This window comes from Corapipo altera, unplaced genomic scaffold (genome assembly GCF_003945725.1).
Source record: "Corapipo altera isolate COAL_440 unplaced genomic scaffold, ASM394572v1 2, whole genome shotgun sequence".
NCBI lineage: Eukaryota > Metazoa > Chordata > Aves > Passeriformes > Pipridae > Corapipo > Corapipo altera.
In genome coordinates, this window is record NW_020884890.1 from 8,525,496 (window position 1) to 8,541,812 (window position 16,317).

A 16,317-nucleotide genomic window follows, 5' to 3' on the forward strand; every position below is an offset into this window, starting at 1 on the left:
TACTGGAGCTAGAACTTGTCACCTCTACTGTGATTGTACAGTTGTATTTTTGTGTACCACTTTTTATGCATGCCTATGGCTTCATTTAATTCCAGGACTTTTACACTTTGACTGGAGCAAACTCAGGCTTGTCAGCTGTCTGGCTGCCCATGCTACTCCCAACTTGTCTCTGCTACTGGTGCCCCTGACTTGCCAGCACCTGGTCCCCATGGCTTGTTCTGCTGCTGTTTTGAACTCGCTGCCTCTTGCTGTGAGATGCAGGGGCAGTGTGGTCAGGAGCAGGAGGGCAGTTTTGAGGGCATCTTTCATTTTTGCACAAGCCCGTGCACCACAGGAAAGGGATATCGTGAACGTGGATCCACTAGCATGACAATAAATACATGATCTAGGATATTTAATGTGGTTTTTGTTATATGAGGGTCTGCCAACTCTTGGCTTCAAAAATTATCTTTTCATGCACCCTAGTTTAAACTCCTGGGACACCTTTGTCTGAAATCCATTACCTGAATCTAACTGTCCAGACTCTTGTACCTACAACTCCAGACGCATGCAAACATCCCATGGACCTTGGGTTACACCCGCTTTTTGGGTGTTTCAGAATCCTAAATAAAATGTCACAAGACAACATCTTGCACAACTGAACTGTGTCCTTCCCCCCTCTACTCATGTGTGAACCTCTGTATTCAAAGAAACTCACTTGACAAATTCAGTTTTGGCATACTTTTAAGAACACAGAATACAACTCAGCTTTTAAAATACAAGACAAAACCCTTTTTCTTCTAAATGTGCTTGGGCATTCACAAATATGTCTTGCATATAATACTAATGTCTTGTTCTAGAAAGAATCAGAGTGTGTTGGTGTGTTCGGCCTTTTATATTTCCCTTTGATTGGCTAAATATGCCATTTTAGCCTACACAACTCAGTAGGGATCTTGCTAGCTTCAAAAAAAACCAGCAAAAAACCAAACTGGAAAACTGTGCTGAATGTTAATTTCCCTTGTGCAGATAAGAATGTACACTCTAATTTGGAATTTACATTTGGGAAAGAAGAAAGTTGTATTGAGAAGTAGAGATGAGGAACATCAATGTGAAAATAAAGCAAGGTTTTAACAACCGGAACTAGAGCTTTTGATAAAATGTATAATTAGAAGAAACTGTGAATCTCATTTTTAATGCAAATGCCAGGGAGAACTCTTTGTCCTTTGGAAACCTTTTGCATCCTGAGTATGCAAAAGTATATACGTATTTTGAGAGGATTGCCGTAGATTATTATTATGAACCTTAGCATATGAACCAGGGACAAGAAAGCTCCCAGCAATGTCCCCATGCCTTGCATTAAACAATGAAAACCCCTGGTAACATACTATTATTTGGTAAATATATGCTCTCACCATCATTGACTGGAAACCTGTGAAGGCAAGCAATTACCACTGTGTTGGCAGTTTGTGTTTAAAGTGTGTAATTATCTCTCCAACCCTCTATGCAAATGTTTTTTACTGTATTTTAAAGGTGCCTAATGAACATTTGCGTTCATTGTGTGCAATGACATATGTAAAATCCAACAACCATCAGAAAAATTCAGTAAAATTATTTCATTCTGCTTGTATATTCATAGAACCATAGAATGGTTTGGGTTGGAAGGGACCTTAAAGATCATCTAGTTCCAACCCCCTGCTGCACCCTGAAACTTTAATTTAACTGGAAGAAAATGACTTCTAATCTTTCTTTCATTAAGTGTAAGTAAGTTCTCTCTTTCTTATATTTTCCTGATATAAACATCAAACATATAAATATGAACTAAAGGCAAGATGAACACTGAGGGTTCACATGCTATTGGTAGGTATTTTAGACATTTCTCTGTAAAAAGGAAAGGGGTTTTTGGTAAGATTTAATACACAAGATTTTAGAAAATTTAAATAAATATAACTTGTTTTTTTATGTTTAACAAAACTAAATAAGCCCCAGGTTTTAAGTTTGAATGTTTTTGCCTTTTTTGGTATATTTTGACTGTGGTGGGCTAGTCAAAACACAAAGCAGAAATCACACACCTAAAAAAATTATAGCATTGTAAGAATACTGTCATATTTTGACCAAGGAAGGTGAAATGGGTTTGAATGAAGCAACAGTTTTTCAATATTTGTTCAAACTATATTTCCAAATTTATTAGCAAGTTGTCTAGCACAGTCTTCACTGTCACAATCATCATATTATTATTACATAAAATAATACCTAAGCCCCTTTTGTCACTGTAATTCAACTAACTCAGAACTTGTAAACATGTAATTTTTCTTTATATTTTTCTAAATCATGACTTGAATTTGAAAGTGTTTTAGTATTGTTAATGATACTGAATATCACCTTTGTGATATACCAAAGAAGTTCCTAAGATTGCTTTTGAAGGAGAACATTATTTGAATAAAGAACAAGAGAGACAAAGTCCTTTGACTTTTGTCAAAATGTAAAGGCTTTACCCCAGTTATGAAAATCAGGCAAGTTGCCATTCTCAGGACACATGGAAAGAGTGTTATAACCTTATGTTCACCATGCTCAACAGGATAGAACCTTGATTAGCAGCACACTTCACAAGAAAAACTGCTGTTATAAGTGTGGTTGCCTATTATGTGTTGAAATGGTTACTGTGAGAACTCAGAAATTATTTTATTGAAGTTTTTTTATTTGAGCTTTTCTTATTCATGTTTGCAAATACATTTTTGAATGGATAGAAACACTTAAAAAATATTCATTGCTCAAAAGTAATTCATCACTCAAAAGTACTTATCAATGTGTTAGGTATTATTTTTTTCTCACTTGAAATCTGTTGTTTTTCTGTGGCTAAGCCTTCTTTGAAATTTGTATTTTACAAAAAATGTGGAATTATTGTATCACTTTTCATAACTAACAGACTAATATGTCTAGCCTTAAAACTTTAAATTGAATATTATGATGTTATTTTCTGAGAAATATTCATAATATTAAAGCTCGGCTACCTATAAAATCATCAAAGAATATAAAGTTTATGAAAATAAAAATTAAAATTAATGTGACATTGTGCATTACTCTGCATAGTGGCACACCCTGCAGCTTTAACAACGAGATACAAAATTCAGAAAAGACCTACTCTCCTTTTACCTTCCTTACCCCTAACCTAACTTTAGAATAATTTTAATACCACCAATTTTCTCTGTTTCCACATAGCATTTGGGGAACGTCCACAATTAGGCTCAACAACACAAGGAAGAGGCTTGGTCCCATATTACATTTCATTCTGAAACACAGTGTGAGTTTAGTGTCTCAGGAAGTTAGCCAAAGTTTTGTAATCATTCCCATGTAGGTTGGTCTACACTTGGAACAAGGACTCCATGTAAAATTTGCCTAGTAAGCACTCAAGCCAGAAGGCCACAAGAGACTTCTGTGCTAAAGCAGATGAAACCTGATTTTTATGAGCCTCAGTTTTGAGATTTGGATTTCATTCCACTTAAAAACTCTAGTGATGTTAACAACCCTTCCTATTCAAATGTTTCCATTTCCATTGTAACCTAGAAGTCCAACTCTTTGCACTCAAATGCCTCTTTTTAATCTATGTTGTTTACCAAATTGTACTTTGTATTAACTACTTTGTGAAGTAGCTATGGTAGTTTTTTCTAAATTTGCTAAGTGACTTGTGGCTTTGTATTTCCAAGCACAGACACACTCCAGATGACTGAATTTGGAACTGCTGATAGTCACATCTATTTTGAATGCTGCCAGGTAGGTCCAGAAAATTGCTATGTCCTCCAAATCACTAAAAACTCCAAATCACTTAACTATACCTGGGTATTTTGACAAGGCTAATGAACAGCAGGCAGGCAAATATGAAGTAGAGAGAGAGGTTATGTCAATGGAGGTTAAATGATATTTTAAAATAAGAGTGTAGGCATTTAAAAAGTAATGGGCCATAAAATATGTAACTCCTTATAATATTACCAATTTTGCTACTTGATGAAAAAAAATTAAATCCTTAAAACATGACTGCTTTACAAAGTATAGTGATCAGTGATAAATATACACAACTTATACTCGACAATATTTTAAATAGTCCTGTGTTGTTTAGAAATAGCACTTTACAATGATTCCTTCTAAAATGTAATCAAATTGCAATAAAAACTTCACAACATCAATTTTTCCCTCACTTGAAGTTTCAAATGATTATCAACTTTGCTTTTAATTATATTCTTACAATGTAAGACTAATTGCAAAATATACGCTTCAACTTTGTTATAAGCAATTAAGTAATTGTGATCTGTATGCACATAATTTAAATGCTTATATGAAGAAAATACAGGATGGAAAACTTGTGGATGACGCTTTTTATATTTTGAGAATATAATCCAGAACTGGAGCGCATTGTTGTATTTACTCTGCTTATTTGCATGCAAAAATGTAAGTGGTGGCAAAAATATTATGTGAATGAATTAAAAAAAAAAACACTACTGGCTCATCTATTAGAAATTGTAGATGTCAGTATTGCACAGACCAGCAACATTGCATGACAACAGTCCAGGATAGGTATATTTAAAGATCCCTGGAACAGTGGTCAGGTTGGAAGGAGAACTAGTTGGAATGCTTTGTCTTGAACAGTTTTATTTAAAAAAAAAAAAAAAAGTTTTTTGAACAGCACATTCATTTGATAGGCTTCTTTCATTTGAAAACATTTTCTCAATTGTCCTAGTTTTTGTACTTGGTTAGAAATTAAAATGAAAATTTTACACCAAAGGAAAACATGACCATTTCAGAGAAAATTGAAATTCTGAGCTGGAAGTAAAAGATGAAAGTTTTCAATGGCACGAGCACTTAACTGTTTTTCCATGCAGCAATGAGAAGCAGTTGAAGCTTCTGATGAGCCCACTTGACCGGCAGTGATACAGGAGTGAATTTGCTGGACGGTAGGAAACTCTTTCACTCTGTGAGACAGTCAGTCCTTTTGCATCCATTCCCCATCAGAGCGAAGGAGTGATGTGTAATGGACATTGGCTCATGCTGCATGGCAGAACCATCCTCTGATCAGTTTTAATGTCATTTTTGCCATGATGATTTGTTTCACTTTGTGTATGAAGTAGAACTGATGTTAGAAGGTTCACAAGCCCAAAAATCCTGAACAGAATTACTTTCCATTTTACCTCTTCATCATTTTCTCTCTGGAACAATTTTCACTCTGCCACAGTGAAAGAAGGAATCCGCAGTACAATTGTAGTTTGACTCTGTCGCTCCTTCCTTACTCTCTTTCCCACTCTTGAAAGCACCCATTGTTGGGGAGATATTGTGAGTTCACAACCTTCCTGGAAGGGTTCCTGTTCAAGACAAGCTCTGCAGGAGCCAGGACAAAAATCAGCACTGGCTCTGCCCTTTCTAAGCAATCACTTTTCCTTTTCTCTTTTGTTGCATCAGTTCTGAATGGTACTACACTGTGCATGTCTGCTGAAATCCTAATCAAAACTTATTGAGCATGAAATTCACTTATAGAGTATTAGGTGCCCAACTGGGTGTGCAACTAGATTCTTTGCCTGCATATCCTCTGGAAAAAGGCTTGGGGTCTAAGGGAGATTCAGTTCAGTTTTGATGATTTCCATCAAAAAAAAAGCTGTGTCTCTTATAGTGGTGGATGATAGCAAACTACCCTCCTTCACCATCAATCCTTTATTGTCTTGTGCTCCAGTTCCTGCCCAGCTGCTGCAGCTGACATTCTGTAGCTCAATAACTGCTGGGTGCCAGCTAGAAGACTGCATTTAGGATTGGTTTCTATTAGAAACCGGAGTCTTTGTTTTCCATTCCTGCTGTGAGGCATCCGCAGAGCATGGCAAAAAAAAAGGTGAAGCTGACTTTTCCCAGTTCATTAGACTATGACCCACGGAGCTCCCTGGACTGTTATTTGAGTGCTGCATTTTATCATCCAGACAAATCTTTCTTTTACATTTCATTTGTTTGTCCATTGACTGTGTTGTGTTCCATAATTGCTAGTTACTGTGGTGCAGCAGGGTCAGGTTTCACTCTTGACACATAGAATTTAATCCTCCAGGATTCTCCTTAAAATCAATGCAACGCTCAAGGGAGGTGGAGGTAGGCACTGGAAATCCAAATAATTGCCTCTAACCAGTATGCTTAAAACTTGTCAAGCCTTGTCCAGGAAAAAGGTGTGGAAGCTCTGACGCCATATCTTCTTTAGTGTTGGAAACTAGAGTATTTAGAGTGCACTCCTTGAGGTCCCTCGTGCACCGCAGTCACAGGTGTTACATCCCTTTTCATCAGTACCCTCCTCAAACTGCAGCCTTTGGGGCTAGAATCACTGTTACAGTGAACAGCACATGGAAATGATGGGGACATGAAATACATTTTTAATTTTGATACTTTTCTGCTTACTAACATGGTACTAATTTGCAGAAATATCATATCCAAATACATATAAATTACTCCCCATTCCCTAGAGTTCTGACCAATGATTCAGACCTGGTAGTGTTGCTGTGTCTCCTCACAGAAGATCGTCAGGTTTCATAGGTTTTCTTTTGTCAAAAGGGTAATATTGTTCAGGCTGACAATAGCAGAAAAACCTGACAATTGGAAAGAATAACAAGAAGAGGGAGGAAAGGCACATTCATTTAAAACAAATGCTGGATGAGGGAACAAAGAGATAGGGAGTTTGATGCATTTCATAAGACTGTCTGGATCTGTTCAGAAGACAAGACTGGACACGCAAGGAAGTTACACTGTGCTGTACCTTTAGAAATGTTATTGAGTGGTGTCTACTGGGAGGGATGGTCTCACAGCAAATCCTGCTTGATCTCTCCAAAGCCTTCCTGCTGACTGGCACATACTCATCTATGTCTGCTCTGATCTGCCTGAGACCATACAGGCTGTGCTGTTGCACTGAACAAATGTGAACATAGAAGCATTCAAACAACAAGAGGGTGAAAATGCATAGCCAACACTGCAGAAATATATTCCTGCTGAATTATTACTGTTTACTTCTCAAAAAAGGGAGTTAGTCTAAATTTAAAAATGCCTGTTGAAGTAGAACTACTCAAGTCTATATAATTATAAAGACAGATGATAAACCTGTGTGTAGGTTTGAACACATAAAAATATATTGTAATATATGTGTTTGACTGGCTTCTCTCCAACTAACACCACGTTTCTAACATTCACTTAAGATTTTTGTTCACTGAGTGTCTCTCTCTCTCTCATTTTTTTTATGAGGTTTCTTTTCCATAACCTTTGCTCTCTAAAAGTTTAAAGAGTTTAAGCCCAGTTTAAACAAATCATCAGTCTCCTAAGGTCCTTTTCAAGTTGGTAAATGTATGATCTTCTAAAGATTCCTTAATACCACCTGTTTCACAGGGGCGTCTTGAATGGTTAGGCTATAATATATGTCAGATTTTCAGGTAATAAAATTCAAAGAGAATGCTACTCTCATTTTGTTCAGGTATGTGTATTCCTCTTATAGTGTTATGTGGCATTGTCTCTGATGTGTGTTTTTTCTTTGTGATTTAGTCCCCTCTGGGACAACTAGTCTATCTTCAAACATGAGATATGGGGTGATACTGCTGAATAGTTAACCAAAATAATGAACATGTTCCAAAGGAAAAAGAACCTTCCAGAGAAAGGAAAGGTTCACACACACACACATCACTTCACTGCAGTTACTTTCTGTGTTTTCTTGGTCCACCTGCCTGTTCACAGAATGGCAGGACAGTATGACTGGGATAGGAAGGACCCTCTGGAGGTCATCCACTCTACCCACCCAGCTCAAAGCAGGGTTAAAAAGAGTAGGTTGTTTAATCTCTTGTCCAGTGAGGTTTTGAATATGTTCAGAGTTTATGAAGAAAAAAAATACTTTCTTCAAGGATATATACATTACTGGAATGCCATCTGAGCTGATAACAACCAAATTGCTTTCACTGGCCATTTTGACAAGGGGAAATGATCAGTTTTCATCCATGCTAACTTTATGTTGGGCAGAACCTTCATTTAACATTGTATTCAATGGTAGGGGCACACTTAAAATGTTGTTAATTAATATATCAGGCACTGAGCAGATCTTCGCCCATCAGCTGCAGCTCCCTGCTGTGTAGTGTTTTGATTTTGGAATTAATTTAGAGCTCATGTTATGAAAGATATTAAAGCATCCAAACCAAAACTAAATTTCATTTTACAGCATTTATGAAAACTTTCCAAAGCAGTATGAAAAATAAGAAATATATTTTATTTTTCCATTGCTAGGGAAAGTAATTATGTTAATGACATATTGTATATAATATCAGTTACAATGTATGAAAGACTGATTTGTGTGTTTGTGCACATTCCAACACAATGACATTTGATTTAATAATATTCACACCACAAAACATAACTTATATTAATTTATTTTTTGAAATTATGTATTCTACTTCAAAGTAAGGTTACTAATAAGGCTACTAATATTACAGAACTATAATAAACCCCTATATGTTGATATATCTTCCCTATTCATAGAGACCAATTAGAAACCTCTTTACTGATATTGGGCCCAAGATGTCGCAGATAATTCATAAGGGATACAATTTGTAACTTTTCTTTTGTTTAATATTTGGATTCAAATGTACATTAGTTTAATTTTGTTATGAAATATTGACGGCAATTTTAAGGACTTTGTCAGCTTGCTGAAATCAGATATGTTTGCTTTTAATAGAAGGCACACTGAAGTACCACATACTGCAGAGGGCAATGGAGTGTCACAGCAGGAGGTTTAGGCTTTCAAATCCAGCCCCATAGCTGAAGAAGCAATCATATATTGGTTTTAGGGAGAAACTGGTTTGCACGTCTGCCTTCTGGAAGCTCATCTTTCAGCAGTCCAGCTGATTTGAATGTACTGAATCATAACATCACAACATACTTCAAACAATCTCTGTCAAATTGTAAAACATTGTAAATATACCTGGATATATAGAAGAAGCAGTACCCTCTCAGCATGACCCCTAAAATAGATTGATCATTTACAATTGAGATGCAGTTGCCATTTTCACACTAGGATTGTTATTTGTTCCTTTCAAGATCTCTTCAGTTGCTTCAAGGATTATCTTGGCAACCCATAGAAATAGTTGTCTAGTTGATGAGGCTTCCTGTGTTGCCAAGAGAGTGTCACGCACAGTAAACAAATCACTTTGTTTAATTTAGGCAGTAAGAGTAGGGTGAATTCACCTAAAGAGTTGTCTTGTATCCTAAAGAAGGAGCCTTACAGTGCTTATCTAACTTTTAGATGTCAAAAGTGAACTGATATGAATCACAAACCCTAAAATATAAAATAGATAAGCAGATGAAATATTATGGTTCTTCAGTTTTTTCCATACAGAAGAGATACACTTTTGTTTTCAAGCTTTGTCTTCCAGCAGAGACAATATTCCATAAATTACACATAATAATTACAATTGAATTTCATTATGACAGCTAAGGTTGCTTTTCCTCCCAAACTTGCTACGCGGAGGAACACCCAAATCATTATGGGCATCACAGCACAGGAGCAGCAAGGTCCTCAGGAGAGCCTCTGTGGGTTCTTCTGCTCCATGGTGAGTGTGACTGGGTCTTGGTCATTCTTGTCAGGTGTTTGTTTAAGCAGTTCCCAAGAATCTCCATTGCCAGAACCTCAGCAGCTTCCCCAGGTGGATTCCAGTGCTATATTACACTTAACATCAGAATATTTTTGCTAGTATTTAATTTAATTCTTCATGCTAATTCAAATCAATTACTTCTTGCCCTACCCACCACTGGTACAGTCAATTATTTTATGTCTCCTTTCAGCAGCCTTTTATGTATTTGAACAGCATTGCATGCCTCTTTGGTATGCTTTAATTTAAATGACCCTTAAACCTTTCTTTATAGATCATGATTTTCTGACTTCTTCATTGCTCTCCTAAGGATTCTGCTCAGCTGGTCCACAACTTTCTTGAAGGACATTGCCTGAACCTAGAGACATCTGAGTCCTTATTAGTGTTAATCAGAGAGAAGGCATTGCTTCAATTGTTTTGCACACTGCATATATTTTATATATTCCGGTATAATGTCAACTAGTTTCCTAGGCCTGTATATGAAAATTGAGAAATGTGAAGACTATGATGCTGATGAAGCTGAAACCATGGAAAAAGTGGTCTCATTTTTCTAAGACCCTTTATTTTTCGTAGTATCAGGAGCTATCTAGCAGCTAATACAGGTGTTAATAGATACATAAAAAAATGCAGCCATGGAATTTCCATTTCAGAAACAAGTTTAGGGTTTAGACAGTTGAATATCTGTTCTTTAATTGTGATTACTTGACAGCGGAGCCAAATACCTGTTGGGCTTTTTTCCCTTTTAGAGCAGGCAAGTCCTAAGCATAAGTAATTCAAGTATCTCCACAATGTTCTGCTTGGTACCTTGAAATGTGACTTGGATTTACTTCCTAAATGGAAGTACACTGCTACCATGACTACTGCTGATGTTAGCTGCCAGGCAAGCTTTGCTTTAGTGACTCGTTTATAGTGACAGTAAAAAACATCAGAGTCTAAATGTGATGAAGCATTTACTTATAAAGTATATAACTAGTTAATATGAAATAAGTGTCCACATGAGCTCAACATGACCTGGCAATGTGCACTTGCAGGCTGGAAAGCCAACTGTATCATGGCCTGCATGTGGCCAGCGGGTTGAGGGAGGTCACTCTTCCCACTTGCTTTGCTCCAGTGAGACCCCATGAGGAGTACTGTGTTCAGCTCTGGGACCCCAACATAAGGGCAGGGACCTGTTGGAGAGAGTGCAGAGGAGGGCCACGAAAATGATAAGAGGGCTGGAACACCTCTCCTATGAAGACAGTCTGATAGAGTTGGAGCTTCTCAGCCTGGAGAAGAAAAAGCTCCAGGGAGACATTATAGCAGCCTTCCAGAGGACTACAAGAAAGCTGGAGAGGGACTTTTTATGAGGGCATGTAGTGATAGGACACTGAACCGGAAACTGGAAGAGACTAGGTTTAGGTTAGATACTCAGAAGAAATTCTTTACTGTGAAGGTGGTGAGGCACTGACACAGGTTGCCCAGAGAAGCTGTGGATGTGATTCTATGGTTCTTTGATTCTGTGATCAAGACAGAAACCCTTCAACGTTTCTGTGTTCTGTTAACAGTATTTTTGACCTCTGAAGGATAAAGGAAGAGTAATTTGCAGAGTCCGCTCTTTACCAGCTCTGGACGCACCTTTAGATATTACACAAATCAGTTCCATCTCCTTCCACAAATACCTATGTTGGAGCTGCTGGAACTGTGGTTGTAAGCACTCCGTGGCCAGTGGAATTTGAAGCTGTGGCTGTTGCTTCTTTGTGGGCTCATGAGAGAAGACATAATGGTATGGGGTGTACTCATTGACTAATGAAGCCTCCCAAGCCTCCCTCTGTTTTTTGTGCTCCCCAACAGAAAACAAAGTTGTAGAGTCCATATTTGAAGTTTTATAACCATTTTCAAAGCATGGTTACATGCTTTGGTTACTAAAAAGCCCTCTATTATAAATGGGCAGATAGATAGGTTGATAGGTAGATAGATAGATAGATAGATAGATAGATAGATCCCATCCCATTTGTCTCTGCATAACCAGATGCTCTTTAGTTATCAGTGATTTAACAAAACTAAGACCAGGTCTCTATTTTTAGTTGTGTGGATTAATATATGATATTTTGGTTTATATTTGTACTTATAAATTGTGAGAAAAAATGTTTAAATGTTTACAGAAGTTTATTATTTGTAGGTAATGGACTATATCTTCAAAAACATGTAGATAGCATAGAACTTTCAAACTGTTAACTGCATAAGCTAAAGAATAAAATCAGTGGGTAAGTTTCAACGCTGTTTCCCAAAATTAACATTTTTTGTGTGAGTTCTCTATCCAGTGACTAGCTTCTAAGGTGATTTCATTATAATTCAGAAATGACATTGTGCCCTTGAATATGATCAGTATGGATCTTCATGAGCTGTCACTGTGCATGTGGTTGTCAGGGCTGTTTTTTAAACTAATACTCAGCCTAGATTAATTCACATTCAGCTTACTTTATGAATAGAATACCTAAAGAATACCTAAAGTTAAAACTTGCTTCACCATTTCCGGAAAGATACTGGGATTATATTTAATTGAAATCAATTAATGTTGAAGTAATTATAATTTAATGTGTCCTTTTCTGCTAAACTTATTTTTCTAGACAAGATGAGGAGTTCTAAAACTAGATGTTATTTTTCTATTTAGATAAATTATTTAAAATTGCCTTGAGTTTAATCTATGTTTGGAGCTCACTGCAAAACATTAATGTTCTAAGGCAAATTTTGTAAAACTTTGCTCTGATGATGTGCATTTAGCAGAGTTCCAGCTGGCAGCTGGACACTTTTGAACCCTCAGCAATCTTCAACCTCAGTGGAACCTCACTGGTATAATGTTAGAGTAATGGAAGTGCAATACATCCTTTTCCATCTCATTAACAGAGTTCAGAAGGTTTCAAAAGAGAGTTCCTGTCAACAAGAAAGTCTAAAATTGCTATAATGCTCCTTTTCTGCAGGTTCTGTCTGCTGATGACAAAATTATTTTTTTATGCATAAGAAAAAGAATAATCTAAGTAACCCATGAGGGTAAGCATAGCCATTTAAGGCAAACATCTTACACTTAGTGTAGGGAGAGGAACTCTGCTATGCAAGTGTGCTAAATCTGCATTCCAGGGGCTTTGGACTTATTGCCTGGGCAATATAGAATTAGTCTGTCCATGGGAGTATACTGTTGCTTATGTGCTTTAGATTGAAAGAAGATTTCATCAGATCTGATGTTTCTGAACTTACAACTGATGGAAATCAGCACTTATTTTTAATAATGAAGCTTTTTGTCGTGTTATGACTGTGGTAAATACAATGCCAAGTTACAGTGAGGTCTGAGTATACTTTTCCTTCAACAAAAATATGCGAGAGAGCAAATTCAAGTCTTACATTCAGAGAAGCCATTCTTGAACAAATTTTAAAATGCATGATACAAAAATCCTTTTGTTTTCTTGCAAAGACAAGCAAAAACCCTAAAAACTATCATCAAGTTATGAACATAAGGTATTAAAAATACTGAGAAAAAGAAAGTTTTCTACACTAATGAAAGGCAAAGGTTTTCTTTTGCATATACACAGGAAACCAGTCTAATTGCTATCCTTCCTCCTCTTGATTCTCATTGTAAAGACCCTGGAGCAGTCAGTACCTAGTCATAAGCAGAAATCTGAAGTCAAGGATCAGTGGTAGAGTCCCCTCAGGGCAGCTCAGATGGTGATGTTGCTGTTTTCTGCCCAACTGACCTCCCTTTTCCTTTTTCTCTCTGCTGGCAGGCTAGGACTGCAGTGCATTGTCTGGTGACATCAGATGACTTCTTGCCTTTCAGGTTTATGCACTGAGGGTAAGAACATAAAGCTTCTTAGTCTCAGGTCTTGAGCTGTAACCTGGCTGAAAGCCATGAAATGTGACTTACCATTTCTCCAAATAAATAGATAGTACATCAAGGAGTAATATTTTTTGTATCTTTGTGTTCGTCTCTTTTTTTTTCTTTTTAAATTTCTAAGGGATCTTAATTTTCATTCAGGATTATCTGGGAAATCGAAAACAGTAAAAAAATTGCACTAGTTGCAATTTAAATAAATGAAATAATTAGTGTTTCAGAATGTAAACATCTAAAATAACATGTTCCTGTTCAAGATCCTTCTAATTTTATCTTTTTTCTTGAAGGAAGGAAAAGAGAAGATCTCATTTCTTCTGTGAGCTCAAATACTGGTATTTTTTTCAAAAGTCTTCTTTTAGCTTTCAGAGATATGGTAGCCATGGCAAGTAATCTTCTCCTTTATCCTTCCATAGCCTCTGACTAACATATGTGTCCCCCCGTGATGTCTTGGGTTTTGCCATCACAGTTGCTGACAGGCAGTCAGTTTTTAACAGCAGTACTGTCTTAACATTTACCATAGATCAACATAAATGTAGATTATTAACCATTTTCCACTTGATAGGCCTCGAAGCGAAAGGGGACCTTTTCCTTGGACTGCTTGTACCACTCATTTCCCCAGAAATCCTCACACTGTGAGATCAAATTTACATCTAAGATTTCTTGCAAAATCTTGGAGGCTCAAGCTACAGGGTAACAAACTGTCCTCTTTTTTTCTTAACTACCGTCAGAAAAATACTTGTTGCTTTCTGCTGTAGGGCTGAACTCTGACATAAGGCTCAAAATATTGTAAGTAGGTATAACTGCAAAATTAAAAATGTGAGGGAGGAAAGACCAGTTGCACTGTGGTTGCATGCCCTCTAGCTGAGGAATTTGTCCATTTCATCTTATGTTCACTCCAGCCCCTCCTCTGGATATTTAAATTTGCAATTTCCAGGATGGCTTAACTACCATGTTATCCTGTATTGTGTGTACAACACCTTTCACTGACTCTCTTTCACCTTATAGAGGCTAAATGTTTTCTCTAAGACAATAAAAAAAAAGTAAGTACAATTTGCTTAGAGTACATTCCTGAGAAAAGAGAGACCTTCATTCTAAATTCTGCTCTGAATCAAAACATGGATTTGAGCCAAGATTTGTCACCTTCCAGGAAAGTACTCAGGAAAGTGCTTTAATACTGAGTCATTTTCCTTCTCACTGGCTTAATGAATATTTAAATAGTCCATGCAAGACAGAACAAAATCAGTGGGAGAGACTGAACAAACCTCTCTAGAATATCTTACAATGTTGTAGCTAGGTCATTGTTGAGGAGACATGGCTTCAGATCTCAGGAAGCAGAAAAAATTGTACCTGCCTTCTATAATTTGAGTGAATATATTTTTGTTTTCTTAGCTTTCTTTTCCTCCCCTCTCCCTTCATCTCCCACAAATGGTACCAAATAAAACATTTGTAATATAGGGAAGTAAGTAACTTTGAATATTTTAAATGTGAATTCTCTTGCCACTGCTACAGAAGTTTTGTCATCATCCACATGAAGGACAAGAAGGAAGCAGGGGATAGCTGATGTGGTTTCCTGAAGGGATATGTCAGTTCATGATGCATTAGATTTTACACAGAAAGATGATTTTTGTAACACTAGGACATGGCAGTTGAGCTCATTTTTCCTAAAGGGCATGCAAAGCTGAAGCAGCTTGAGCTTCCTAGGCAGTTTAAGCTGATGGAAATCTGCACTGAGGCTGAACAGCCTCATCCTCTTCTAGTCGTGCCATGATGTTTCTACCCTGTCTCTTGCTCTGACATTAGTCATCCCACAAATGTAGTTTGAATATGTCTGACTCACTGGTGTGAGAGAAAAACAAGTGGTTTCTTTTCTTCTTCTGTGTGTTTTGGTTGGTTTTTTTTTTGTTTGCTTGTTTGTTTGTTTGTTTTTTGGTTGTGTTTTTGTTTGTTTGTTGTTTTGTTTTGTTTTGTTGTTTGGTTTGATGTTTTTTGTTTCTGGTTTTTGTGGGGTTTTTTTCCTAGGGCTACTTCCATGTTGGTTTGCCAGTCTTGTCCACTCCATGGCTGCATAATTCCTAGAGCCTTTTGGCAGATTTGCTGTCTTAGACTGACTTCATTCAGACATACAGCTAGAAGGTGAGGGAAAAAAGAAAAAAGTAATTTTTAGGAAATGAATGGATGCCAAGAATGAACAGTTGATGCTAGTAGAACTGCACAATGAGGGAGGGGCACAATTACCTCTGTCTTCCGTACATGTCTCTGTGAAGGCCTCCAAAAAAGTCAGTACGTGCTCTTGTTCTTGTTGTAACTATATATTTTGTTGTACTTGTATAAACCTCAAGTCAGACTAAAATGAGATATTATTATCCTTTCCTAGCTACAAGTCATGGTATTTGTTTAACTGCAGCTGTTTTGCCCAAATATCTCTTATAAAAAAATATGGAAATACATTCTCCAGTTCCCCAGGATAAGGTGACCAATAGAAAGTTTGCTTTTCACATCCCTATTCACCATAATGGCATCATTCAGACTTTCTCTTCGTAAGAGGTAGGTCCTGCAGGGACACTTTTTAAAGACTCAAACTTTCTCTATAACTTTGCATAATTGATGTGATTCACTACAATGTTACCTATTAGGATTCATAGCTTTTGCAGTTGATGCATCTTTAGAATAAAAAAGTAATATTTCAGTGTCTCTGTCCACATAATTTTATAACTTAATCAATGTCAAACTGTGTTAGATATATAATATTGCTATTTCTTAAATTATTCAATGTATTATTTTCCACCTTCATCCAGTACTTTTTGTACTCAAACTTTAACATTTGTACCTAAACAATAGCAACTG